The sequence below is a fragment of the Vombatus ursinus genome, unplaced genomic scaffold (genome assembly GCF_900497805.2).
Source record: "Vombatus ursinus unplaced genomic scaffold, bare-nosed wombat genome assembly UNPS02014859.1, whole genome shotgun sequence".
NCBI classification, from domain to species: Eukaryota; Metazoa; Chordata; class Mammalia; order Diprotodontia; family Vombatidae; genus Vombatus; species Vombatus ursinus.
In genome coordinates this window covers 4,319,080-4,327,828 of record NW_020954637.1, presented here as the reverse complement: position 1 = coordinate 4,327,828, position 8,749 = coordinate 4,319,080, and the positions used below count along the sequence as shown (strand labels likewise).

The 8,749-nt window shown below is 45.2% G+C and overlaps 1 pseudogene; it reads right to left on the bottom strand.

Moving 5' to 3' along the window:
* The window catches only part of LOC114027383, a 40,542-nt pseudogene that overhangs the window by 2,547 nt on the left and 29,246 nt on the right, over nt 1–8,749 (bottom strand).

Genomic DNA, 8,749 nt, shown 5'->3' with positions numbered 1-8,749 from the left:
CAGAGCTGGGAGGGCCCTTAGACCATGGAATGTCAGAGCTGGGAGGGGCCTTGGAACACAGAATGGCAGAGCCAGAAGGGTCTTATACAGTTTCTAGGCATTCTCATTCTCAGCCACAACAACCAGTTATCCATCTGACTCTCTCCATCATCATCTGTCTACAAATGGGGCACTTTGTGCCAGGAGCCAGGGCCTTCCCCAGCCCACCTGATCTGCTCAGCAATGACTATGAAGGTAGAGAAAGGGGTTATGTAAATGTCAAAAAGCCAGAGTCTGTGTGTGTTTCTGGCTACCTTCCGAAGCCCAAGACAGACCGAATCCAGCCATAATTCAAGCTGGGGAGCCTCTAAATTGTCTCCTGTAACTTTGTTACAGCATAATAACTAGATTGCTCCAAATCCCATTTCCAGGCTACAAGACCTGGAGAGGAGACAGATGTACAGCCCTTGTAGTGAATTAGAAGGCTGAAAATTGGAAGGGCTTTGGGAAAGGGAGTGCCTGAGCACATACCTCTGGTCAAGGGCAGGATCTGGGGCTGTGGGGGCAAGTGGTTGGGGTGTTGAGGCACTTTTTCTGAGGGTGGCTGAGGGGAGGGGAAGGAGGCAGTTCAATGTTTCCTGTTGGGGCATATAGAAGAGTCATGACTAGGTCCTCAGGGGAGGCAGAGTCAGGCTGAAGTAGAAAGAGTAACTGGGGCAGAATCAAGAACCCAGGACCTGGGTTCAAATGCCGACCCTGATACTTGTTGGCTGTGTGACCTTGGACGTATCACTTCCCCTCATTTAGTCTTTTCCTCTATAAAAGAAGACACTGGCATTCCTACTTCCTGGAGCTGTCATTAGGAAACTGCTTTGTAAACTGTCAGTAATAATAGTTAGCATTTCTATAACTTGCTTTACAAAATTATCATTTGATCTTCACAGAAGATTGATTCACAGAGAGGAAGATGCTATATAATTAACTCCATTTTACAGATGAAGAAACTAAGGCAAGCAGAAGTTAGGTGACTCACTCAAGGGGCCATGTAGCTAGTACTCTGTCTGGATTTGAACTCAGATCTTCCAGACTACAGCCAGTACTCTATCCACTGCACTACCTATCTACCAACTGTGGAATGCTATAAAACTGGGGGCAATTGTTTCAACAGTATAAAAGTATCATAGAGAACCCCTCGACAAGCCCGATCTTTTCAGCAGTCAGGAACTTTCATTATAAAAAAGTGACTATCTTAGACACACACATACAGAAACTGAATGCCGTTATATAATAATTATGTAATGCATAACATGAACATATTTTCATTATATATAATGTATTATATTTCATAATTATAATGGCTGTCTGTGCCCTAAGATTAAATGAGAAAATGCCCTCTTCTGTGTATTGATGGGGGACTGTTGGCATATAATATTGAATATACCAACAGACACCAGTGATATATTGGTTAATTTTGATGAATTGCTTTTTTTCCTCTTTTAAAAAATTTTTTGTTTCAAGAAATGGCTGTCTGGGTAGAGACGGTGGAAGGATAGATTCAGGGGGCAGCTAAGTGATGCAGTGGATAGAGCACCAGCCCTGAAGTCAGGAGGACCTGAGTTCAAATCCAGCCTCAGACCAAACACTTGACACTTACTAACTGTGTGAGCCTGGGCAAGTCACTTAACCTCAATTGCCCAAAAAAATATAGATTCAGGAAAGAGGGGGAAATAAAAACCAAATACAGCAATGCAAATTTAAATTTTTAAGCATGATTAACACAGAGATGAGTTAGGGAAGGCATTTGGTACTAGGGTTCATTGTAATAATTGTGTGCCAAGATGGAAAGCCTTCTTGGACATAGCATTCAACATAATGGGAATTGTATTTATAGAAATTATGCTTGATGATCCAGTGCTCTGGGTTATACATGCCTCTGGATCCTTCCATTCGTATGCATAGTCAAGAGCTGACATAATTCAACAAGCTTTATTAAGCACCCACTGTGTGCCAGACACTGTTCTTTAAACATTAGGGATGGACAGATAGATATAAGCTTTATTAAGCTCTTACTATGTGCTAAGACGAGTATGAGTAAGGAAAACAGTCCTGCTCTCAAAGTGCTTACAGTCTAATATGAGAATCTAGCACATAAAAGGAAGCTGGAAACGGGGATGGTATGGAAGTAGGTGGAAATGGCCTAGGAGTGACATAAAGGCTCCAAGGAAGTTCCCCGAAGAGGTCAAGTTCGGGAGGTGTCGGGGTGGGGGGGTGGGGGGGTGGAATGAGGACGATGGATAACATGAATGCAGCATGGTGACGAGATGGCTAAAATGAAGGGCTGATTCCCTGGCAAGGGAAGGCTAAAGCTCTTCTCCTAGTGTCTGAGGACCCAAGGTCAGAGGCAAAGGTTTTGGGAGTGGTGTGAGGATATGAGATCAAACGTGCAGAACTGGGGACAACTAGGTGGCACAGTGGATAGAGCACTGGCCCTGGAGTCAGGAGGACCTGAGTTCAACTCCAGCCTCAGACACATAACACTTGCTAGCTGTGTGATTCTGGGCAAGTCCCTTAACCCCTATTGCCTCACCAAAAAAAAAAGAAAAACAAGTGAAGAACTGTCCTTACCCTCATGGAGCTTACATTCTGCTTGGGGGAAAAAACAACATGTACACAGAAAGTTAATAAAAATGTGTGTATATGTGTGTATATGATGTCCCAATTGCATCCAAAATCAATTAAATGTAATTTCTGACTGGTAGGAGAGGGAGCAGTAACAATGAAGGAATCAGCAAAGGCCTCAAGTCAACAAGAATTTATTCTGTGGCTACCATGTGCCTCTTGAGCCTTGAAGGGAGCTAGCTGTTTCAAAAGTGGCAGAGGTAAAGAGAGAGCTCATTCCATGCATGGTGGCCAGTCTGTGCAAGGCCTTGGAGGTAGGAGATGGGACTGGAATGTAAACTGCTTTAATAAGCTAGCATTTAGAATGTGGGAGATGATGGTCCTGTTATAGTTTCTGTCCTGATCTGATTTAACTGGAACGTGTCTGGGTGCCAAAGATTAGGAAGGACACAGACAGGGTGGAACGGCAAAGGAGTCTCCTTGGGATCGTACTTTGTCGAATTTGCCCCAATGGGAGAAGAGGGTTGACAGGCAGAATGTACCTAATCTCATATTGAGGTGTCAGAGGTGGGGTGGGTAAAGGTTCAGGAGAGTGTTAATAGATGGTCTGAATATGTATGGATAAGCATCGGGTTTGCATATGATGCAGATTTGTGTGCTGTGACTCAGTGGGGGAGAATCAGAAGAAGGAATGACATTGATTCACACTTTGATCCAGAAGGTAGAGAGTCTGGCCAAGTGAGAAGACTGCAAGCAGGGGACTTGGTGTTTCCCTGACATATCATCAGAGTCCTGGACCATAAAAGGCCCAACTGATCAGCACCGATGTTAAGCAATTAGCCCGCAAGCATTAATGGTGGTGATGATGGCAATTTTATATTGATCAGTAATTATTCATTATAAATGCTTGAGGATGGGTCTTCCTGATGCCAAACCCAGTGCTCTATGCACTGTGTCACCTAGCTGCCCCTGGCTGCCATATAGGTAGGTACCTAATAAATAGCTATTGGTTGACTGATCAACCCTATGTGTCTCCCTCTGATGGGAGCCTTCATGGATAGGCTCTGGGTAGGACATTACCCCAAATGTGATGGGATGGGGACATAATACTAGCTGCCATTTATGGAGCAGTTTAACATTGGCAAAATGCCCTGCATACATTATCTCCCTAAGCCTCAAAATAGTCCTGTGAGGTAGGGCCCACAGGTGTTATTACTTCCATTTTATAGATGAGAAAACAGAGGCTCAGAGAGGCATCACACAGAGTATGGAACTTGTAATCAGCAGATCTGGTTTCAAATTCTACGTCTTCCGTTTAGTAGCTGTATGATCAAGGGTTAAGTCACTTTCTCACTCTGAGTCTCTGAGTAAAATTGGGATAGTAACACACTATCTATCTCAAAGGGCTGTTCAGTGCAAAGTGCTTTAACAAGAATAGCTAGAATTGATACAGTGTTTTAAGGTTATATAAACCTTAAATATATATAAATATATAACCTTATATATAAGGTTATATAAACCTTATATATATATCAATATATACATCCATGTATATACACGCATATGTACATACATACGTGTATATAGGCGTGTGTGTATTCTTGTTTGATTCCCCCCAACAACCTTGGGAGGTAGGTACTATTTTTATCTCCATTTTACAGTCGAGAAAAATGAGGCAGATAACGGTTAAGTGAATCATTCAAGGTCACATAGCTTCACAGATCTGAACATGGATTTGACCTGGGTCTTCCCAACTTTAAGGCCAGCACTATGCTTTCTTTTTTTTTTTCCTTGTATTTGTATCCCCAGCACTTAGCAGTACCTGACCCATAGTAAGCACTTAAAACATCTTCCTTCCATCATGTCTTCCTCCCTTCCTTCCTTCCCTTCCCTTCCCAAATCCTAAAGAACCAAATCAATATGCATTTATTAAGCACCTATTGCATTCCAGGCACTGTACTAGGCACTCGGGACAAAAGCCAAAGAAGGAAACAATTCCTACAAATGTGACATTATTATCCTTCTTTGTGCCTAGGAGCCTGACTCAGCTCTGGGGGCTCACTCAGGATTCCTCAACTTTTTGCCCACTTGCTCAGGTGAGGTTTCTTGGAAAAGATGCCATTGGGCCAGGTTTCAATAAATAGGAGAATTGGCCCCTCTCTGAGTCTTATGAGCAAGGATGCCTGGAGAAGTGTCTTTGGGGTGAACCATGTGTCAGCGTCTGTGGACAGGTTGAGCATCTCTGACTGTGTGTCAAATTTTGCCTTGGTGAAAAGGCTTAAGAGTGTTGGAGTGAGGATAACAGGTGTGAGAATGTCCGTGCATCTTTGTGTGAATGTGTGCACCCACCCTGGGAGTGTGCACGTGAATGTTTATATTGTAAGCCGGGAGACTGGGTCAGGCAGGGAAGGAGGGAGAGAGTGAGCATGTGTGGTGTGTTGTGGACTGCATCTTGGCAGGAGCCTCCTTCATTTCTGGCTCCTGTCAGGCTTTCCGAAGACTGATGTACTGTGGGCACAGCCAAGAACCACATTCAGTATTTATTCACCTAAAAGATTGAGTGGAAGGGAATTAAAAACCCTGATGAACCACAGATGTTCCTCGTCTGAGCAGCTGGGTTTGGGAAACTCGCAGTGAATACTGGTGTTGGCCAGCAGGGGGCAGCCGCAGCTCACCCAGGAGGGTGGGAACTTGGGGCCAACAGAAATGGGTGAAGGGAGGGTTAGGGCTAGAGGGGCTGGGAAGAGGACCAGTTTGAAGATGGGGGGAAGAAGGGGGCAGGAGAGGGGGAATCCGGAAAGCTGACTCCCAGATGTATTTCACCTTCCTCCTGACGTCCAGTCCTGCATTTCCTGTGGGACATCCTCCCACAAAACAAGGGGGATGGGCTCAATGGCCTCTGAAGCACCTCCCTTCTAGCTGGATAATCTTGTGATTTCCACCTGGCTGTCCTCCATACATCCCATATGCAAAAGGCTCCATATGCAAGCAAGTCATTGACAGTCTTAACAATTGAAGGGACCCCTGCTGGGCCAAGGAGGAGGGACCATTTATCCCTCTCCCCTCTCCACCCCTGTGCTTTGGGCCCATTTGTGGCCAGGACTGGGTTCAGCTCTGGGGGAGCCTGACCCCCTAGAAGAGGAATTAGATTCCTTTTCTCACATTCTTTGGCTCCTTATACTTTCTCATCCTGATGCCCCAGGGGAAAATTGCCTAAGGCATAGGTTTAGATCATCTCAGGAAGATCTCCCCCAAGTGTGTGTATGGGAGAGTGTAAAGGTACTCCACTGATAGTATGGGTATGGGACAGGTATTTGTTTCCTATAAACAAAAGAAATGCTAAACATAAAACACTCACAAACATGCATTGATAAAGACTTAAATAAGAGATAGTACCTGTTCTTTACTCATTTCAGTCCTGTCCAACTTTCTGTGACCCCATTTGGAGTTTTCTTAGCAAACATACTGGAGTGGTTTGCCATTTCCTTCTGCAGCTCATTTTACAAATGAGGAAACTGAGGCAAATGGGGTTAAGTGACTTGGCCAGGGTGACACAGCCAATAGGTGTAGATATGAACTCATGAAGAGGATTCTTTCTGGCTCCAGGCCTGGCTTCCTATCCACTGTATCACTCAGCTGCCCCTGGAGACAGTACTAACTGCTATTATACTCTAACAAAAGACTGATAGTTGAAAGCATCTCAATATGAAACAATTTGTGGGTCTGTTAGGTAGTCATTTTACAGATTACCTCTGCTCTGCACTATCTTCACAAAGTCCATGTCATCTGGGAAGCTAGGCCTGGGTAGAGGTTATCTTTTCCACTACTAGAGTAGCAGCTGGTGACTCCTGCCTTTGCCTCCGGTCAGCTCTAACTAAAGGACCTGGCACCACAGAACCTCTCTGACTCACAAGGTGGCTGGACACAATGGGATGACAGTCATTCTCCTAAGATCAGTAAAGAACAAACCAAACCTAGAATCAGGTTCTCTTAGGCAGGATAGAGGTTTTAGCTGCTATGTACTCATGGCCACGTGGTGGCTGGGGTAAGAGATAGAGTGAATTGCCCTTCCCCTCACCCCTCGTGGGACATAGCTTGATAGAGCCCAGCAGTTGGGAAGGGAATAGAAAAAAGACAGTCAGGGGAAGAGTCAACCATTTTTAGCATGATCTCATCAGGGTCAGGGGCCGGTAAGTGTCATCCCCAAAGTACCATGCTCTGGGTCACTCCCATTCAGCCATGGATGGGAATCAGGAAGGGCAGCTTCACACATGCCCTGTTCAACTCCTGGTTATGATAGGATAATGTCTCCAATCCTATAATGGATCTCATAAGCCAACTACTCCAATGTGCCCATCTTCCAGATGTGGAAGCTGAGGCCCAGGGTAGTTAAGTGATTTGTCCAAGCTCAAATGGGTAGCAACTATGAGAGGTGGGATATCCCCTGCTAAACTTGCCCTTCTTCTCAACCTTCTTAGGAAGATCACTGCCATCCTTCCAATCACAAAGCTTCATTCCTAACCTCGGAATCCTCCTTGACTTTTCCCTCACCCTGACCCCTCCCCCCTCCAATTTGGTCTTTTAGTTAAAGAGGTGACACCTTAATTGAGTCTAAGCTGCTGGGGTGGGGATGGGCGTAAGGAATAGAGCACTGGGAGTGGAGTCAGGAAGTCCTAAATTCAAATCTAGCCTCAGACACTTACTAGCTGGATGACCCAGGACAAGTCACTTAACCTCCATTTGTCTCAGCTTCCCTAACAGTAAAATGGGTTTAATCAAAACACTTACCTACCAGGGTTGTTGTAAGGATCAAATATAAAGCACCTAACGGGGCCTGGCATGTAGTAGGTGCTCAATAAATATTTATTTCCTTCTTTCCTTAAGGGAAGCTAAGAGTTCTGAAAAGTAGAGGGGAGGAGGGAGCACATTCTAGGAATGGGGGACAGCCTACACAAAGGCATAGAATTAGAGAATGGAATGTCAGGTTCAAGTTCAGGAAGCATCATCTAGGACAGTTTGGCTGGAGTATAGGGTGCAAGACAGGGAGAATTATGTGTAATTAGCCTAGAAAGTTGCACTGGGCTGAGATTGTGGAGGGTCCTGATGCCAAGCTGAGAAGTTTTTGTATTCTTCTGGAGGCAATAGGGAGCCACTGAAGGTCCTTGAAGATGAGCGTGACATACTCCTATCTGTGCTTTGGAAAGATTATATCGAGAAGCATCAAGGCAAATTGGGAAGCAATTTCAATCGTCCAGATATGAAGTGATTAGGGCTTGCATTAGGCGGTGGCTGTGTGAGAGGAGGGAAAAAGATAATTGTCTATTCTTTTGTGAAACCTCCCCTGATTCCCCTAGAGAATCCTTTTGGTTATCTTGTATCTATTTATCAGGGGTGTGTGGAGTGTTCAGGAGGACTGGCACCTCTGGTATGAGGGCCGCCCAGCCCTTTTCAGGGCTGCTCGTCCACCTTTGGTATCCATCTGTCACACAACTCTCACCTGGGGCTCCAAGAGGCTGCAGAGTACACAGCGGCCACACCTGTGTAAACTCGTGTAGACGGGCTAAACCAGGCTGAGAGTAACTGATAGCCCTCAAACCCATTGTGGGTTAGGGGGATGTCTGCCCCAAGGATGTGAAGACTTCCCTTGCCAGAATGGGCAGATGAGAACAATTTGTTCCAACGGCCACGATGGCAGCTGAAGCAGGAGGTGTGAAGAGCTTAGAGCTTGGTCAGACATCAAAGACGCCAAAGTCATCGGCTGCATCCGGGGCCATGACCAGTCGTGTTGACTTTTGTCTTGCCACAGGACTTCAATGACACAGGAAGAGGGGGAGGCTGAGGACTTTGTGCAGTTCTGCCTCACTTATGAACCAGTCAACACATCATCCCCTCAGTCATCGGTCCTCTTTGAAAAGTGAAGGACAGACAACAGCAGCTTCTATTTAGCAGTTTACATAATAATAATAACAGCATTTGCATAGCCCTTTAAGGTTTACTGAGCACTTTACCACTTCACCACAACCCTGGGAGATAGATGCAAATACTATCCCCATTTTACAGATGAGGAAACAGACAAATGGAGGTTAAGTGATTCACCCAGGGTCATATATCTAGGAGGTTTATATGCTATATCTACAGTACAAGGTAAACT